Here is a 19,396-nt window from a genome sequence, read left to right as displayed (position 1 = left end):
AACTAAAAGTTCAGCAGCCTCTTCTCTGCTCTTGTGCCCCCCAGGCTCTGTCAATGGAAATGGGCATCTCCCCTGCTCAGCTGCACTTCTCCATGGTGTATGAGCTCCCACCAAGATGCCCTGTCCTGTGCTCAGAAAGCCAGCATCAATGGCATAACATTACACACGTCCCACTGCTGCTCACATTCAAGACGTATCCACGCAGATCTAACTCTTCATTTCACAGGAAGTGTATTTACACAAAGTACCCCTCACCCAAGACCCCCAGGGGGTTGAAACGCAGGTAGCACCAAACACTGCATATTCTAGCTTTTCTCCTATACACACACACCTATGATAAAGGTTAATTTATAAACTAGGCACTGTAAAAGATTAACAACAGTAACTAATAATAAAATAGAACAATAATAACAATATACTATAACAAAAGTTATGCAGACGTGATCTCGCTCTCTAGTAATTTTTATATTTTTCAGTCCCCACTTATTTCTGAGTCTGCAGTAAGTGGCTTGGTGTCACCTATTTCAGGAAATCCCTTGCTGAAATCCTTGTTGCCCTCAATCAGAACCGTTTTGGTTCATGTCTTCTACCCACAAATTTAATGCCTTTCTCATCTTAACTAAGCATTATCACCCACCGTGATTGTAACTTTTGCAGTCTGAGGTGTGACAGCAAAAGTACCGCAAACCTTTTTTTTCTTCTTCACAATTTCACAGATAGAACAGTCCTTCTTACTACCATAGATCTCAGCAACCTGAGCATACGCGTTTTCTCCTTTCCTTACTGAGAGCACTTACCTTTCACATAAGGGAAGCACTTTCCAGAGTTTCTTTGGCATCTCTGAATTGTCAGCATCACTGCTTTTGCGCTTTGGGGCCATTATTAAGTAAAATAAGGGCAACTTGAACATAGGTCCCTAAGATCCGATGACCCAGATGCTAATGGGCAGGGAATATGTACAGAGTGGAGATGCAGGAGGACAAAGGAATGATTCACATCCCAGGTGGGACAGAGCAAATGATGTGAGATTTCAACATGCTGCTCAGAATGATGAGAACTTTTAAATTTATGAATTGTTTATTTTTGGAATTTTCCATTTAATATGTTTGGACCATGGTTGACTGAGTAACCCCGGGTAACTGAAACAGCGGGAAGTGAAACTTGGCACAGGAACCTGCTCAGGTGTGTCTCCTTGTACATACATACATGCCGGTTTTTCTCAGGTATATTCCAAGGAGTGGGAGTGCGAGTGCTGGGTCCTGGGGACACAGTAGTCCTCCATCTCCCTGCACACTGCCAGGCTGCTCCCCCAGGTGGAAGCCCTGGTCCAGCTGCCCCAGCTGCGTTCGAGGGCCCTCCAGCATGCTAGTCAGTCTTCTGTATCTTCAAGCCACGTTTACCAGTGAAGTCATGCAGCGGCCACTCCCTGTCCTACTTTTCACTCCTGGGGCTGAGGGCGGCTGGGCTGCTCAGTGGCCAGTGGCCAGGCACTGCCTCCTCCATGGCTCTGGTGCGTTCTTGGTCTCATTTCCTAAGAACTGCTTGTCCTTTGCCTCCCTTTGCATAGCCTGCACGTAGGCTGAGCCCATGAATGCATGAGGAGGTGCTCGGAGGGCACTGAGAACTCTGGGCTCACGATGGGATGTGTTAAGGGCATGTGAGGCAAGGGAACAAAGCTGGAGGGGTGCTGGGGCCCCAAAGTCAGGAGGATAGGAGCAGGTTCTGGAGGCAGGTTCCTGCTGGTACCCAAGAAGACCCCATGGGAGGACAGCTGGCCAGGCCCAGAATGTATCTTGGGAGAGAGGTGCCCCTGTCCACGTCCCTGTGAGCAGAAGGCCCAGGACAACAAGTAGAATAACTGAGCTTTTAGACACTGCACCATTTAATGGTGGAGAAGAAAAAGAATGTGTGTGGTCAGGAAAGAAGCATTCCCAGGGCAGGGAGGGTAAGGCTGGTGTGGCAACAGCCACAGAAAGGGAGGTTTTCAGAAAGGAACAGAAGAATAGTCAATAATTCATTGACTAAAAATTGGCAGGCCATGCGTAAGTTGCGTCGCAGCTTCAAGGAAGGGAGGAGATGAAAGGCTGGCCAAATGTGGACAAGACAGGCTGCAGCTCGATGTTTATTTCTACAAATTTGGGCCAGGAAGTTACTTAAAGAAAACGATGACTATAGATACTTTAAAAGGAAGGCATTAAAGTGATTATTTGTGATAATGTGATTCTCTACCTAATACATCCTGACTTATATGACCCAAGAGGATGTAGTTTACTGATGGCAGATTATAAACTGAAGAAGCAAAAATAAACATCTTTGCTATATATCAGTCATCATTACAATAGAAACCAAGAATATAAAATACAAAATGATCAAGGATAACTTGAATAAGGAGTATGCAAGATCTATACAAGAAAATTACAAAACTTCACTGACTGCTTTGGATGAAACATGGGCAGACAGCCCTGGCATTTATGTCCCAACACATATGGGTAATTTTAATGGGGGGGGGGGACAACCAAAATCCAACTAGGTTTTTTAGGGGGGAAATAAGATGGGTCATAACATGACTTTTTGTAGAAACAGACAAGTAGCCATGAGATGGAATATATCTGAACACTCTAAAATGGGCAAGCGCACACAGTAAGTTACTGATAAAGGTGCCACTTCTCATCAATAGGGAGATTTTGATTAATTGTAACATAACAAAGTCATCACTTGGCTTTGTGACACTGTCTCCTGGCCCCAAACCCGCTACTCTGTGCTGCTGGGCTGCATCTTCAAACAGCACCTTATCAGCTTACAACCCTGAAGGGCAGAGGTCTGGACCTAAGATCATTGGTTCTCTGGGGCACAGGCTCACACATGTGGGAGTCAGCTGGCTCCATTCCCACCCAGAGCTGGGGACCCTTTCTGGCTGCTCAGGTTCAGGTGCAGCTGAGTGCAGCTTCCTGAGGCTGTAGGACTGACCTCCCGATAGCTGTCAGCTCCCAGACGCTGCTTGCATTCCCCGGAGCACGGCCCTCATTGGAAATCCTCTTGTGCTTCTGATCTCCAGCTTCCTCCATGGCTGACTTCTTCACCAGACTTAAAGGGCTCAGGTGACTGGGTCAGGCCACCCGAATCACCTGTCTTCTGATTCACTCAAAGTCAGCTGACTAGAAATCTTAATTACAGCTACAAGATCTCTTTGCCAGGGAACACAACGAAATAGGGGACCATGTCCCACGTCCCACACACTCTCAATGGAAAATTAAGCAAGGCTTGCACACCAGGTGAGAATCGTGGGGGCTATTCTAGATTCAGGCCCACCATACCTTGAAGGCTGGCTTTCTCTCACGTTCTCCAGCAGGAGGCCCTGGAGGAAGGTCCAGAGGCAGGAGGGCAGGCAGGTTCCTCCTCTGGCTCATCAGGCAGTGAGAGGAAAAAGCCTTGGCAGAGGCAGCTCCTTTTCCAAAACTCAGCCCCTTCAGCTGTGGCACAAGAGCTGTGGCAGCTTCCCAAGGTGAGGGGACACTCCCTGGGACATGCTGACTCCCAGCCTGTGACCCTAGCCACGGGGGCCTGCTCTACAGAGACCCCTGGGCTAACCCACATAACTCAGTGGCTCTCAGCCTCAGCTCCTCGTTCTAAATAGAAACAAGAAAACACCCACCTGTCAGCATTTCGAAAAGTACTCTGTAATTTGCAAAGAGCTATACAAATGGAGAATTTTAGGCCTTATTTTCCCAGGATGATTCTAGAGTAAGAATAGGAGATAAGAGAAAAGAGCAAAGTGTGAGGAATGCATTCTCTGTATTATATCTGAAGGTGTCCAGGTCCAAATAGCCAAGATCCGACTATTTGCTGGTGGGATTGGGAAGAAAGGAAGACCCGTGCCATGCGCTCTGGGAAGACACAACTCCTGACCACTCCCACACGCAGGGACAGGAGCCTGCATCGGGTTCAGGTCATCCCCACCGAAATGCCCTCACTCACTCGAGCAGGAGACAAAAGGGGACCAGGTAGCATTACCTTCAAAGTACCCAGCTCAGCTTTAGCTGCTTCTGTGTGCCCTTCTCCATAATGCCTCCCCAAGAGGCCCCAAGCACCCAACCCAGAAGGCCTCACACGGCTGGGAGGCAGCACGATGGAGGAGGGCATCAGGGTTCTCCAAGGAGAGAGGAAAGACAGGGCTCTCCACTCACAATGGGAACTGGCTGGGGATCCTGACCTTGGCTCCCTCCAGATGTCCAGCTCTGGGTGAGAAGGTGAGGGCGTGGTTTGCAACCACAGCAATAACCCCAGTCACACGCAAAGATCCCCCAGGTCTCCTTAGGCCCTCCCCTGCCACAGGCACAGGAGCACCCTGAAACAGCTCTGTGTGCGTCCCCAAAGGCACGGCTAAGAGAGCGCAGTCCAGCCTGCCACAACCAGAGACAGAGGATATAGCTCACTCACTGCTTTTCTCTGTAGACACCTGAATATCAGGTGTGCCAGCCCGAGAGATCTGGGGATGAAACTCGAAGTCAGGCACACTGACTGCCTGGCTGTGCACACCTCAGAATCCTGGCCTTATCCAACTCATGAAACCTCTCGGAAAAGGCCCTGCATGCCTAGGATAAAACCAACTAGGGCTTTTCCAGCAGGACCCACGGGAATCCCAGGAACAGCATCACCCTTCTTAAACCCCAACTTCCCCTTAGCTGCAAGAAGGGACCAAAGGAACTGCTCAAACAGCAACACAGGCTCCGGCTGAAGGGATGGGACCAGGTTACGAAAGAAAGGAAAATACAACTGGGTCTCCATTTTGAAGGGGCTTTGCCAGGGATTTTCAGTGACTAGCTCCTTAATGAACTAAAGAATCAGAAAAAAAGTTTTTACAACAAAGATGTTTTTACTTCAAATTATAATTCTTCCCATTACAAATTAATAATTTTACTCTTTATTGAAAACAAGAAAAATAGTTACAAAGAATTCATCAGGATTCAAGAGAAATATCTAAATATCAATTAAAAGTACAGGAAAACCTAACCCATCCTGGATACATAAGGAGGGTGAAATCCTTTTCTTATGCAGCCCACACCCAATCCCTGTGGTTGGCAGCCCTAGCACCTCTAGACCTTCCTCCACTGTATTCTTATACCTTCACCTGCTCCCCAGAAGTCCTGTCCTGGGGTCCTCTGGATTCTCATGCTGTCCTGCTCCCACCTTCCCTGCAGGCCTTTGCACCCTCTGAAGCCAGAGGAGCAAGCCCCAGGCCTCCCAGTACCCAGTACCCCAGCCACACCTCCCCACATCATTCATGCTCCACATCCCCTCCCCTCACCCTACTGACCTCACCCTCAGAGCCCAACCTCACCAGCCAGGCCCAACACAGCCCTGAACTCTCACAGCCCAGGAGACACTACAGACACTCGTAAATGTAATTATCTTCCATGACTATCAAGCCGAGAAGAGACAAGGAAGGGAGGTTAAGCCATCAGAACTGTTTTATGTTTTGAAAGATCGTCCTAACCACAGGAGACAGGACCTTGGCTCCAAGGAGGCTTTGCGACCTACTGGAACGACTCAGGCCCTAGCCGATCTGTAGGACTGGACAGGAAGGGCTCCTTGGTGGAGCCACCGTGAGGAGGGGAGCAGTGAGAGTTAAGCGGCCTGTGCAACCCTGTCAGAAGGCACCCCAAACATGGAACTCCCTCTGGCAATCCAGCTGAGAGGCCACAGCTGGCTCATGAAGAGACCCATGAGAAACATTCGGAGAGGAGCTTGCAGGGGGATGGTTAGCGCTATAGAGCAGCTAACTGGACAGCTCAGTAATGTCATCAAGAGACACTGGAGGGCTGCGTGAATTACAAAGATGATTTGTCTTTATAATTTAGTTTAAATTTTGGTAAATCACAGAGTATAACTATATGGGTTTGACTCTTCACATGCTGTTTTGCTGTTTCCCTACTACATTATCTGACTTCATCTTGCTGGCATGAGCTAAATGTTTACTGAGGTGACGGATCAGCAGATGCAGTGAGGGGCCCTGATTAGTGCGCGCGGTCTAGAATTTCTTCCAAACAAAAAGGTAGTCCAAAGCAGAAACTGTGCAAGAAGCATACAGCAGTAAGATAAAAGGTATGGTTTTCAAGTTGAAAAAGTGACCAAAATGAAGGGACCAGCACAATGCCAGATGTGGGTCACCTCCCTGTGAAACTTCCTGGAGAAGAGCAGATGCAGTAAGAAAGTGGAGCAGGGTTGTGTGTGATCCCGACTGGGCTGATGCCCTTTCCCCATGGTCACCTCCTATAATGAGAGGTCACTGCAGCCAGCAGGTTAGGCTGGCAAGGGACATCAGCTGTCCTCAGAGATGGTAGCCTGTGCCATGGTACGGCCAGGCCAGGAGGTAGGGCAGCACGAGGGCTCACACAGACCGAATGTCACAGACGTATCAGTCCACACAGCTCTCCTCCACAGTTGGGTCCAGGATGAAACTTCCACAGGGCAGCCGTGACAAAAAGATAGAGGATGACAAAAACAACGCCGTCTGTAGGTCTGGACAACATTCCAGGGTCAGGTGAGTGGGCATAGCAGCACGAATGGACTGAGTCTGGGAATTCCGAGTTCAGCAGGGAGTGGAGGGGTACGAGAGCCTGGATAGGTGGGACATGGGGAGAACTGAGGCTCGGTGTGCCCTCCCCTCCCCCTGCTGACCCCACCCCCAGGGAGAAGGCAAGACTCCCTTCTGGGCCCTGGCCTAGGGGCAAGGCTGTGTGGGAGGACATAGGTGTGCACATGCCTGCATAGATGTTCGGCCTAAGGACACAGTGCGGAAGGCCAGCTGGTGACCATGATGAGGAGCAGAGAGCCAGGGTGGGAGGTGGCCTGGGCTGGCTGTGTGGGTGGAGTAGAGGCCTGGCACGGAGGGGCCCTCGGGGTCAAGATAAACCCAAGCCCACATCGCGACAGGCCTGTGTCTGCGTGGTCAGGCCCGAGGCCCGTCTCATGAGTCTCTCTCGAACCCAAACGTGTGCACAGTGCCACCAACACCCTTGGTACGTCACCCACTTCACGCTCAGCCAGCTGAAGTCACAGCTTCCTTAGTTCTGATGGGTTTCTCCCTTTACCACAGCCTCTATCTATAAAAGGAGACATTGTCTCCCCTGCACAGAGATCTGGTCCAAGGTCCCCGCCGGGATGTGGTCCAGAAGGTTGGAGCACACCGGCCAGCTCCTTGGTCCTGCTCTCAATGGCTGTAAGGCTTGGCTCTCGGACACCCGGTTTTGCTTGGGGCGTAAGCAGAAAGCTCTACATGAGTAGCAGCTGTGTGCTCAGCACCTAGCCAACCAGGTTGGCCCTTGGCCCTTGGCCTTTGCCCTTGGCCCTCTGGGCTCCCCACCACCCAGCAGTCAGCACTGTTCCTGACTGCTTGTGAACCATGAGTCCACAGAGAACTGTGGGAACAGGGCTGGTTTATACATGACACTGAAGAAAGAAGCTGCAGTGACAAGATGAGGCACTTCAACAGGAAAGGCTGCCCACCCCAGGTGACAACCTGGGAAGAAAGCTCAATGCCTACTCCTCTCCCAGGACACCTGCACTCAGAACTCCAATGGCACTTCAAGAGGCTACTTGTCCTCTTCTCATCAGATTTTTTAGAAGTATATTCTGAGGTATTTATTTGTTTAAATTAATATCCCAGTTTGAGGAAAAAATTGAGAAACTAAAACAAAAAGCCTGGTTCCAGCACCACTCGCTCACCTTTGAGTCCCCAACCAGCACATCCAAGCGTCACCTCATCCTCCCAAGGTCTCCCAGGACATCTGTTTGGAGAAGGGCCCTCACATTTTCCACTGAGGAATACATTCTACTTATTTATTGCACAACTTTCTATTGTGATGTAATTTCAAGTCTTGAGGAAAATCGTATGAATATTATAAAGACCTTCTATGTATTACTTGTTTCTCCAAATGTTCACATTTAGGTTCATTGTCTGTCATGCATGTATTCATTCATTCATTCATTCATTCACTGGTTCTCCCTGTTGATCCGTACCTTCCTAGAGTGATTAGCAGATGTCATGCACCTTGACCCCAGATACTTTTAGTGTGTATTTCCTAAAAACAAGGACATCCAGGTACACCAAGTACATCGATGCAATATGATTACCTAATTCCCTGGCCACCCAGTCACTGTGCTCCACCACCAGACACACTCTAACTTCGTTTTAACCCATCATAGACATAATAGAAGAGGGCATTCTAGAGCTGTGAAATCAGAAATGCTATTATCAACCACGTCTCCCATCTAAGAAGTTCAAGAAAACAAATTTCATGTGAGGCCAAACCCCATGCAAGGCTTTTTTAAAGATGAGAGAAAATAAGAAACAAAACAGCATCCCTACTGACAATAAACACAAACCATAAAGACATGAGAACAAAAATAGAAAAACCATAATCTAATATCTTTAAATTGATTAAAAGATGCTAAGATAATAACGCAAGAGATTTAAAAAAAAAAGGACAAATCAGAATTAGAAGAACTCAAGAATGAGGTCATAGAACTCAGGAAAGAATCTGGAACAAAAGAAAACTATTTCAAAAATCAAGATAAATTAGAAGACACTCAAGATCAAACAAACACAGCAGAGGAAAATAGAAGAAGGGAAAGAAAACTTTTAAAAATCAAAAAGAAAACAAAGCAATGAGGATGCATGAGACCTGGCGAAGGCAGAAAGAGCAGACACAGAGAGGACTAACTCGGGGGCTGGGGGGGCCTCCAAACCACAGCTCAACCAACTCATAAAGTGAAAACGTATTTAAGACTAAATGCTTTGTCGGATTCCATCTGCTAACACTTTATTTATGCTTTGCACATCTGTCTTTGGAAGGTAGTTACCTATAGATCACTTTAAGATATTTGCACAATCTTTGTGTCTCAATACTGCTAATCTCAAAAACTGATTAGGGGAAATTTGCATCTTCTCTGCATTCTGAAACAATTTATACACCATAAAGGTCTCATTTCCTTTAGAACTGGGGTCTGGTGAGTTATAGATCTCTGAGTACAGTTTCAGTCACTTTCACAGTGACAAGTTATTCACATTGTCTACATCATATTCAAACAATTTGGTTGACTTATATTTTCCTAGAAAATTATTCATTTCATCTAGATATTGCAATTATTTTGCATAGAGTTGTAAATAGCATTCTCTGAAAGTTTTAACAGCCACCACACCTATAGTTTTGACTACTTTCTGGTTACCCAGGTTTTAAGTTTTGCCTTTGCCCCCTTGATCAAAATTGCTGACAGTTTATTTCATGGTCCTCTTCCAGAATTTACTGCACCAAGCAAAAGGTTTTCATATTCTACTATATTCAGCTCTACTTTGTCTTAAATTATTTTTTAATTCTTTCTCTAACATTTAGACTCACAGGGCACTCATTTATTTTAAATGTTCCTAGTGCTTTTACATTTTCTCTGAAGAATTGTTTTGGCAGCATCCTTCATGTTTTGATATGCAGTGTTATCTCATTTTCATTACTATTTAAACAGTCTATGCTTTATTTAAAAGCATTCCAAAATCTCCATGTATATAATGGAGTCTGGGTTATTCTGGAGTATATTTTGTGATTAATTTTCATTTTTATTGTACTTAAAATAAAATTTTCTTTAAAATCAGATACATACTAAATATATATATATATAAATCCCCATTTTTAAAAAACCAGGGTGAATGGTCCTAGTGAGTTTGAAAAAAGAAAGGAGGGAGGAATGGAGAGGGCAGGAAGAATGAGAGAAAGAAAAGAATATTCTGTGTTTGGAACAGAGTTCATTAAGAATGCTATTCAAATCCTTCATAACTGTATGGGTTTTTTTTATTCTTGATTTTTTTTAAATTGAAGTTTCCCATTATGGTACTGGATTTGTCCATTTCCTGTTCTACAAGTTCTTCCTTCATAAATTTTACAGCTATGTAATTATGGACATAAAAGTTCATGAATACCAACTCCTCTTAGGGGATTATAACTTCTTAAAATTAAGTATCTTTTTTCCATTTAATGCTTTTTATATTTTTCTTGAACATAACATTGTTAGTCCTTTCCAGTGATTAGAATTTGCTTATATACTTCTTATGAATAAATTTTCTGTTTCTATGTCATTTTTAAGACAATCTGAGTTTTGTCTCTTAATAGAGAAAAAGAACACGCATTTGAACTAATGCCTTATATATTTTCTATGATTTCTACTTTTTTCCTTTCTACACTACCTTTAGTGGCAATAGGGTTTCCTTTGTTCCAGAGATTTTCCTCTACAAGATTGAAATTGTACCATCTGTGCCTCTGAGTGGCAACTCTCTCTACAAATCATTACTGTGTTTAAATGCAGTTACATACCATAGGCTATATAGGAGTAGTATCTACACATCCCCTGAAAAAGACCCAAAGTTTAGGGAACTTTCACATTTTTCTTTCTCATCACTATACAAATACATATACATATTATTTTTTGACTATTATTTTAATTTGCACCCCCATGTGCATCAACAATGATTTCATAACTCGATTCTTTCCCCACTATTATTAGAGGGATCAAACATCACCCTCTTTTATAGATGGTTGTTCTTTTTTTAATTTTGTCAAGTCTTAAGGGTGAGGCTGGTAACCTCTGTGTCCTTGACTGTCTGGAAACACTTTTCTTTTGACCTTCAACTTGAATTCAAGTCCAATTGTGTCTAAGATTCCCACTTTGGAATCATTTTTCCCAAGTACTTTGAAAATGTTGATCCAATTAATTCTAGAATAAAAACCTGTCATTGAGAAATTTGATGCCAACTGCTAGCCAGAACTTTGGTCCTCCTGCTGACCACTTTGGCAGTTTTCTTATATTTGGTGGTATCCTGAAATTGTGTCCTAATATGTATGTCTGAGCAGTTGTGGCTTCTCACTTCCCCTGCTCAATACTCAGTCCTCTGACATATTCTGTGCTCTGAGAAGGGTCCTCCTCCCAGTAGCTTTTCAGTATCCTTCCTCAGCCTTCTCTGTTCTCTCCTTTTCACACTCCTCGTCGTCGGCAGCCGTCGTCTCGAGAGACGATGGTGTAGCTTCTCAAGAATCTATCTGCACCGCCGAGAATGGCTGTGCAGTCCGACTCGGGAGTGACACGGTATCTGTCTCCTCCCATGTTGAATCGACATCTTGCGATGACGCTGGAGTGTCCTCTCCAGTGAAGCTGAAGCTACAGAGCCTGGGCAGGGTGATATGGAGGGTCTGCTGTTGCCCATGCAGCAGACCCCCCCTCTCTTCGCAGCTGAAGGGTCCAAGGGAAAGACGGAGTCGATACAGCTTGGCTTCAGGTGCGCCGCAGGAGTTGCCGGTGTTGACTACAACGTCAAACCGCCTTAGGGACTCCGGCTCCGGATTTTCTGTCGGGGTTTACTCCCTTAGCCTTTCCCCTGAAGAGGTATGCCGCAAGGCAGCAGAGGTTTTTTGGAGTCAGAGTTTTCCTTCTCTGATGTACCCTGACTGGAAGATCGAACCAGCGACACTTAGCTCGCAGGCCGACGCTCAATCCACTGAGCTAAACCAGCCAGGGGTATTCACACTCCTATGCAACAGAAAATGGAGCTTCTCAAACTTGCTTTGGTCTCACCCTTTTCTCTCACACTCTCCACCTCTCAGTCCTTGGTCTTCATCCTGGAGTAGCTCAGCATCCTCTAGGTCTGTATTCTGGAATAGTTCTGGGTCCTCCCTCCAGGTCTGCTTTTTGGAATAATCCTTGGCTCGTTTGTGTAATCACTGATTCCTTCTTCATTCTGCCTGTACTGTGACTTTAAGTCACCCTAGTTGTTCCATTTTGACTAACTCTTCCTTACAAAATCTTTGGTTGTTTCTTTTGAAGGAGCAATGTTTTCTTTCATGAGTGTTCTCTTTGCGCCATTAACTCTTCCCCTGAATATCGTCTTTTGTTGCATTTGGTGATTCTTTCTCCTGTCAGTAGTTCTCCGCAAACCCATGACAGCTCTTGGCTATGCCCACAGCTCTACTGAGAGGTTTGATTTGCCTGTCATGGATATAAGTTCCACTCACTCTAGTCTGCCCTGGTACTGGGGGATAGAAAAGGTGGGTATCTTTGGACATATGCCAAGATGTTTTCTGGAGTAATTCCCTGCTCCTCTCTGGAGATGGCTGCCATCGGGACATAACACCTGCTGCCCTGGTCCAAAGCACACACCAGCAATGGGAGTCAAGGCATATGGCAGAGAGTGGGAGGGGCTTCCAACCAATCTTCTGGTTTTTTTAAGTATATTTTATTGATTATGTTGTTATAGTAGCCCCAAATTTTTTCCCTTTGCTCCTCTTTGCCTAGTAACCCCCTTCCCTCCAGCAATACCAACCCCCTTAGTTCATGTCCATGGGTGGTGCATATAAGTTCTTTTGCTCCACCCTTTCCTATGTTATTCTTAACTTCCCCCTGTCTATTTTGTAGCAACTGATTATGCTTCTTAATCCCAGTACCATTTCCCCATTTCTCCCCCTCCCCCTTCCCAGCTGATAACCCTCCAAATGATCCCCATACCTATTATTCTGTTCATATTCTTATGGTTTGCTTAGTTTGTTTTTGTTTTTATTTTTTACATTCTTTGTTGATAGTTTTGAGTTTTTTGTCATTTTAATGTTCATAGTTTTGATCTTTTTCTTAAATAAGTCCCTTTAACATTTCATATAATAATGGCTTGCTGATGATGAAACTCCTCCTCTTGTCTGAGAAGCACTTTATCTGCCCTTCCATTCTAAATGATAGCTTTGCTGGACAGAGTAATCTAGGTCCTTGCTTTTCATCACATTGAATACTTCTTGCCAGTCACTTCTTGTCTGCAAAGTTTCTTTTGAGAAATCAGCTGATAGTCCTATAGGAACCCCTCTGTAGGTAACTCTCTGCTTTTCTCTTGCTGCTTTTAAGATTCTCTCTTTATCTTGAACCTTTGGCATTTTAATTATGATGTGTCTTGGTGTGGTCCTCTTTGGGTCTAGCTTGTTTGGGACTCTCTGTGCTTCCTGGACTCTATGTCTATTTCCTTCACCAAATTTGGGAAGTTTTCCTTCATTATTTTTTCACATAAGCTTTCAATTTCTTGCTCTTCCTCTTCTCCTTCTGGCACTCTTGTGATCCGGATGTTGGCACGTTTAAAGTTGTCCCAGAGGTTCCTAAGCCTCTCCTCATTTTTTTTCAATTCTTATTTCCTCATTCTGTACTGGTTGACTGTTTTTTTCTTTCTTATGTTCCAAATCACTGATTTGAACCCCTGTTTTCTTCCCTTCACCATTGGTTTTGTGTGGATTTCCCTTCATTTCATTTAGCATAGCCTTCACTTCTTCCCTTAGGCGTTTGCCATACTTAAATATATCTGTCAAGTCTTTGAGCATCTTTATCACCAGTGTTTTGAACTCTGTGTCTGCTAGGTTGGCTATCTCCTCCTCTGTTAGGTTGGCTATCTCCTCCTCTGTTAGGTTGGCTATCTCCTCATCACTTAGTTCTCCCACTGGAACCTTGATCCATTCCCTCTTTTGGGCCATAGTTTTCTGTCCTCTCATCTTGACAGGCTCCTGTGTTTGTCTGCCTCTGTGTCTTAGGTAGAGCTGTCACACTTTTATTATGCAAGGGGCAGAACCTTAGGTATTCATCAGTACAGGTGACTCGTTTCACCATACTGTGGCACTGTATGTAGGGAAGGGGTCTGAGAGGGAACAATGCCACTTGCTCAGTACTCGCCCCTTTTCCAGTCACTTCTCCCACTTCCGTATCAACTGGCGCCTAACTGTTGCCCTGGCCATCGTTCCCAGAGTGGGTGAGTTTGCGGATGTTCTAGGACTGTGGGGGCTCTTTAAACAAGCGGACTCTACTGAGAGACCGGCAGTTTCTTCTGCTGCCCCAAATCCCACTGGTCTGCACAGTCAGAAGCAATGAGACCTTATTTTCCCCGGTGCTGGAACTGTGAGCTGTATGGTCTGCTCTGGTGCTGGGAACACTCCCCAGGTGTCCCTCCCTACTTTTAAAAATGTGTTACTGTGCTTTCTGCTGGCCTGCTGCTGTTGCTATTGCTATCTCTGCCACACTGTGTCCTCTCTGCCCTGGCTCCGCCCCTCCTACCTGTCTGGATGAGTATTTCTTCTTTATTATCTTTGTTTGTTGAACCTCCATGCAGCTCGATTTTCTGGAACTTCTGGTTTTCTCTAGTTTTGAGGTAGTTGTATTTCTTCTTAGCTGCGGAGGGAGACCCAGTGTGTCTGTCTAGGCCTCCATCTTGGCCGGAAGTCCCCAACCAATCTTCTTAAAGTCTTGATGTTCACTAACTCTAAGATGAGTGTCCAAATTCTCATTTCTAGGACACTAGGTGTCTCTACATGTCTTCTGGGATGTTTTGATTTCACAAGCACTAGCTGTTTCTATCCCTTAATAATTAATCAAAATCTTTGACCCTCATCACTGTTTCCACAAATGTCATAAGTTGTTTTTTTGTTGCTGCCTTAGAGTGTCTGCCTTTTGGGGGATCCTGGTACAGGTGACAGCAGATTAATGCTCTCAGGTAACCATCCTGTTCAATCTGCAAAAGACTGATCTCTGTACTGATTTGTACTACTTTTCTGGGGGAAAAAAAACCCTACCTAGATTTTCTTTTAATAGCCAGTTAATGAACTACCCAAAGTCTAAAAACACCTATTGTAAAGTTTTGGTTGATAAAATGAATCTCAAAAGCCATAGCCTGTAGCCCTGTATAAGACCTCCACCTGCTTCCTAGCCTATGCTGGAAAGGCACAGAGGCACAGGGTGAGGGTTGGGGAAACTTGAGGACAACCTGCCTGAGGTCCCAGCAAAGAGAAGAGAAAAGAAATAGGACTCACACTTAAGCAACTGGCTGTTGGCCCAAGAGTAGGCACTGCCTCTGGGCTGAGGACAGGTCACAAGGTGGGGCTCAGAGCAGATGAGGCCAGAAAGGAACTACTGACTTGCTTTCAGAAGCAGAACCTAACCATGTAGTTACTTCGTATTTAAGACTTACCCTGCAATTTCCCTGTTGTCTGTAATTACCCTGTGTCACCTCTAACACTTGCCATATAGTTAAATGGTTGGCAGTTACCATGGAAACCAAGTACTGTTCTCTAACTTGGAAAAGTAGTTGTATCCTACTTTCTCTGAGAGAGATTAATTCACAACTGCTGCCAACTTAAAAACAAAGTCAACTATGGGCAGCTGCCATTTCTGCTGTCCCAGCTCCTCCCTGGGGAAATATGTCCGTCCCTCTTCAGCATTACACCCAGAGTCACCATCATCTGCTATTTGCATGAGTACTTGTCTCCCTTTGTCCTCAACTTGCTTCCTTTATGTTTGGTAAAAGCGAGAACCCTATTAAAATGTCACTCTCTGCCTAGTCCCTGCCTATACCCAGACAGCTGCATGGAACTGAAGAAAACACAAACCACCTCTGTGGTACAGACCCCCAAACAGCGGCTGTACCACAGTCAGCACGGCAGTCAGCATACTGCACCGGTCAGCACACCACACTCCCTGCTCCAGCCATGCTCCCAATTCTGCAGTATGCCTGCACAAACCTTAAACTGAACCACATGAAATCACCTTTCACTGTGCGGCAAAAAAGTGTGAATATTGGCAGTTCCTGAGAATGATGTGCATTTCATTCCAATTCATCTGTCTTCAAACCTCCCCAGTCTCCCTCACAGGAGGGTTTCTTGGGATGAAACCCCTCTGGGCAGTGATCGCCCCAGTCTGCTCCCCCAGGTGGCCACCTTCCCGACCCCTGCAGCTCAGCTGGTGGCCCCATCCACACAGAAACCAGCCACTGTTGCTCCCACTGTGGAATAAACGTTCCCTGGCCCTGCCCTGGTGCTTGCACATCACTTTTACTCTCACTCCCTTCGGTCAAAGGAACTGCTCAAGCTGCCAATGACCTGCAGGAACCCCAGTTCTCCCTCCCCAACTGCTGCAGGGATAGTCAGTCCTCGCTCCCTGACCCCAACGTGGTATCCTCTGGGTCTCTGCGTCTCCCTCACGGGACTCTGGCTCAGACCACACTTGGTCCCCTGTTCTACCCTAGACTGTCAGGTCAGGGCACTCAAGCCCATCCCTGATCCTCTCCCCTCTCTGATGTTCCCTTGATGAGCCCGGATATCCTGCATGGAACCCGCATCAGTCCCCACTTCCAGTCCATCCTCATCCCAGCTCCAGTCTCATCTGTCCAGCTGTGGATGCAACAGTCACCTGAATGTCAGTGTCCCACCATACCGTCCCAAAGTCAACACTCCCACTACGTTCTCCACAGCCTTAGTCACAAGAGCTGGAGAAGATGCTGCCCTTCATCAGCTTAGAAGCCTGCTGTTGTCCTTGCCCCCCTCCCAACACTACCACTCTGCTGGGGATTCACACTGGCTCTGCCTTCCAAACACATCCCAAATCTGACCAGCTTTCACCACCTGCTCAGCATTACCTCTCACCTGGCTTAGGCAGCACCTCCTAATTGGTCCCTACTTCCACCCCAGGTCCCCTGAGCATCTGTTCTCCAACCAGAAGTCAGAACAATTCTTCAAGAACCTCTTTCTGCTCTGGTCCCTCTGCCCTCACAGAGAGTGAAAGCTCTCACAGGCCGCTGACCTACTCACACCCCTTCCCCTTGCTGATCAACCCACCACACTGGCCCATGGCTGTTCCCCAGTCACCCTCACAATGGCTATTCCCTCTACCTGGAATGCTATCCTCCCTCCATTACCCATGCCCTCATCTTTACTTAAATGTCACGTTCTCAGTGAAGCCAATCCTGATGGCCCTGCTGACCACTGACAACCCCCAATCGCAACCATGCATGTGCACACATACATGCAGACACGCACACACGTGCACTCCCTCACTCTTGTTCTCCCCTTCCCTTTATCAACGGAGTTCATCATCTGCTTTCTCAGGTGTACAGTCTATGTTTTAGGACCGTTTTCTGGGGACACAGCCTGCCACTGTGTTTGCTGATGGACCTAACCCAGCCTAGAACCAGGACCTGGCACAAAGCATGTACTTGATCTGTCTGCTAAGTGAATCTGTTGAACCTGAGTTCACAATTAAATTTTCCCAGCCTCATTAGAATTATTCCTAAAATCAATTCTGATTTTGAAGTGTCTCATTAACTTCACTGTTTCTAACCCAAAGAAAATCACCTGTAGTCAGTGAAAGCATTAACATTCTGTACAGATGAAGAGTAACATCACCACACATTCCAGGTTGCATCACTGAAGGAACAGGACGTTCTTTCTCTTTTCACTACAAATGACCCTGTTAAAGGAAATGAACAGCCAAAAAGCAGTCTGCATCCGAGAGGCATGAATACCAGCAGTAGGGCTCACCCCGTTAGGAGGTTAATGGAAGCCAAGGTGCAATTCAGGGTTAAGAACCTCAAAAGAAGTGGTCAAGCAAAGGGAGCAACCAGAAGTGAGGACCAGGACCCAAGTCAGGGTGGGAGAAGGGAGGGTCAAGATCTGGGCTGAGGTGGGTCAACCAACAGGCACTGAGGTCGGGTGCAGGCAGGGCACAGGTGGGCAAAGCAGACCAGGAGAGGCAGGGGTCACGGGTGAGTCATTGTCTGCAACAGGACGGGGCCGGGCAGGTAGGTCACCAGCAGGGGTAGATGAGAGTACCTGGGAGTGTCTCCTTCTCCCGGCCTGTGGACGCCTGTCCTGCCAGCCCACCTGCTTCCCCCGAGGGTGAGGACACTGTCCATCTACCAAAAAGCAAGGGAAAAGTGTCACATTACCCGATGAACTCAGCAAGGCCAATGTTGTGGCACACCTTGAAATCCCACTTGTCCCCAATTGCTTATCATTCTGATATCTGGGGTTCACAGAACACCTGGTATACTTGAAATTTGACTTGCGTCCATCAGCAGTTGTCAGACACAATTTCAGAGGTCAAGGTGCCGCTCCCTGGTAAAGGGACACTGTGTGCCCTGGACTGCACTCCTGTCCAGGCCCCATGCAGGTGGTTCCACTGTCTCCCAAGGTGCCCCCCTTGCCTCTGTTCTGATCTACTCTAAGACCTTTACCCTTTCCTTGAAGCTTATAGAGCCTGAGCTGCACCTCAAAGCTTCAACTGCTCAGTGTGGCTTCTGACTTACAACACACTGTTGGAACAGCACACTCCCTCAGTTACAGCAGAAACGTGTTTTTACAAATCTGGCAACACATTTGGAAGAGTTCAGAGGTGTCAGCGTGCAGTGGACCCCAGCCAAAAGCCAATGGAGTGAAGCAACTAAGGAGGAGGCCCGGCCATGGGCACTGTCACCTGCCTGGGAGGTCTTCCCTGAGACTCCATGTGCAGTAACCCAGGGGCACCAATCACAACCCTCCTGGAGAGTGGCCAGTATCTCAGGAGGTTCTTCAGTAGAATGCGAGCAGAAGGAACACCCTTCAAAAAACGTAGATGAAACCTCAAGATATGGTTATTATCCTACTCATACCTAAAGAATTATGTTCCAGAAATAGGCACTGGATTATAAAGACATGCCAAATCCCCAAAAGGAGGAGAAACTAACAATTCTGAAGCACTTTATTTTTTACAAGCATTTTCATTATTCTCCTATACCTAACATTTGCCAGATTAGGAAGCAGGTATGATTACCACCACCTTTAGAGTAGGCATAAGGCTCAGAGAGGGAACGCAGTTGTCGGGGTCACAGGGAGGGAAGATCCTGCTCCATCAGCACACTGCTGGCCTCTGGGATGCGCTCCTGTGCAAGGAGCAGGACAGATAATTCCTTCAGAGAGTGAGGGTAAATTCAGGACATGTTGCTATTTATGGCATTTTAATGACTGTTATTCTGTGTCCCTTCTATGTAGGAGCAGTAATGATGCCAGAACATTCTCTGCTCTGTGTTCCCAAGGTGGTGGGTGAATTACTTCTCTTCATGTTTCAGGTTTCTTAGTGATTAAGTAATAGTAACAAACCATGAGTCTGGAATAAGCCTGGCAATACACGTAGATTTTTTTAACAGTAATAACAACTAAAACTCTTCCTGGTCTTAGGTGGTTTTCATAACTCTTCAAAATTATAGATAGTTAAATAAAGAGTAAAAATATAAACAAAGAAAAGTCAGACTCTCTCCCGCTTCGCTGAGCTCACAGTCCCTGTCACCATCCCCGTGAGCCCACCCAGGATGAGGTTTGTGTGTGGCAGGAGACACACATGCTGCTCTGCACCTGGCATATGCTCTTAATCTTCATACATCTTAGGATTTTCTTGAATCAGCACATTCAGAGGTACCTCAGACGTAAAATACTGCACATTTTTAATTTCAGAGAAGTTAACCAAAACCTTCTCCATATAGGTCTCTACAAATAATATTCTGTCACATTCACGAGTGCTATCTCTCCAGTCA

General features: G+C 46.2%; 1 protein-coding gene across 20 annotated transcripts in view; it reads right to left on the bottom strand.

Moving 5' to 3' along the window:
* Positions 1-19,396, bottom strand: part of PCBP3 (poly(rC) binding protein 3) — a 203,939-nt gene that overhangs the window by 82,556 nt on the left and 101,987 nt on the right. For 2 of the 20 annotated variants that reach the window (XM_090272236.1, XM_090272276.1), the window contains one exon: positions 17,661-17,743. The exons of the other annotated variants lie outside the window; for them this stretch is intronic. The gene's annotated coding sequence lies outside the window, so the exon portion shown is untranslated. The remainder of the gene's footprint in view (positions 1-17,660; positions 17,744-19,396) is intronic. 20 annotated transcript variants of the gene reach the window in all.

The sequence above is a fragment of the Furipterus horrens genome, unplaced genomic scaffold, assembly GCF_987537825.1.
Source record: "Furipterus horrens unplaced genomic scaffold, mFurHor1.1.pri manual_scaffold_1, whole genome shotgun sequence".
NCBI classification, from domain to species: domain Eukaryota; kingdom Metazoa; phylum Chordata; class Mammalia; order Chiroptera; family Furipteridae; genus Furipterus; species Furipterus horrens.
This window is presented reverse-complemented; position numbering and strand designations above follow the sequence as displayed.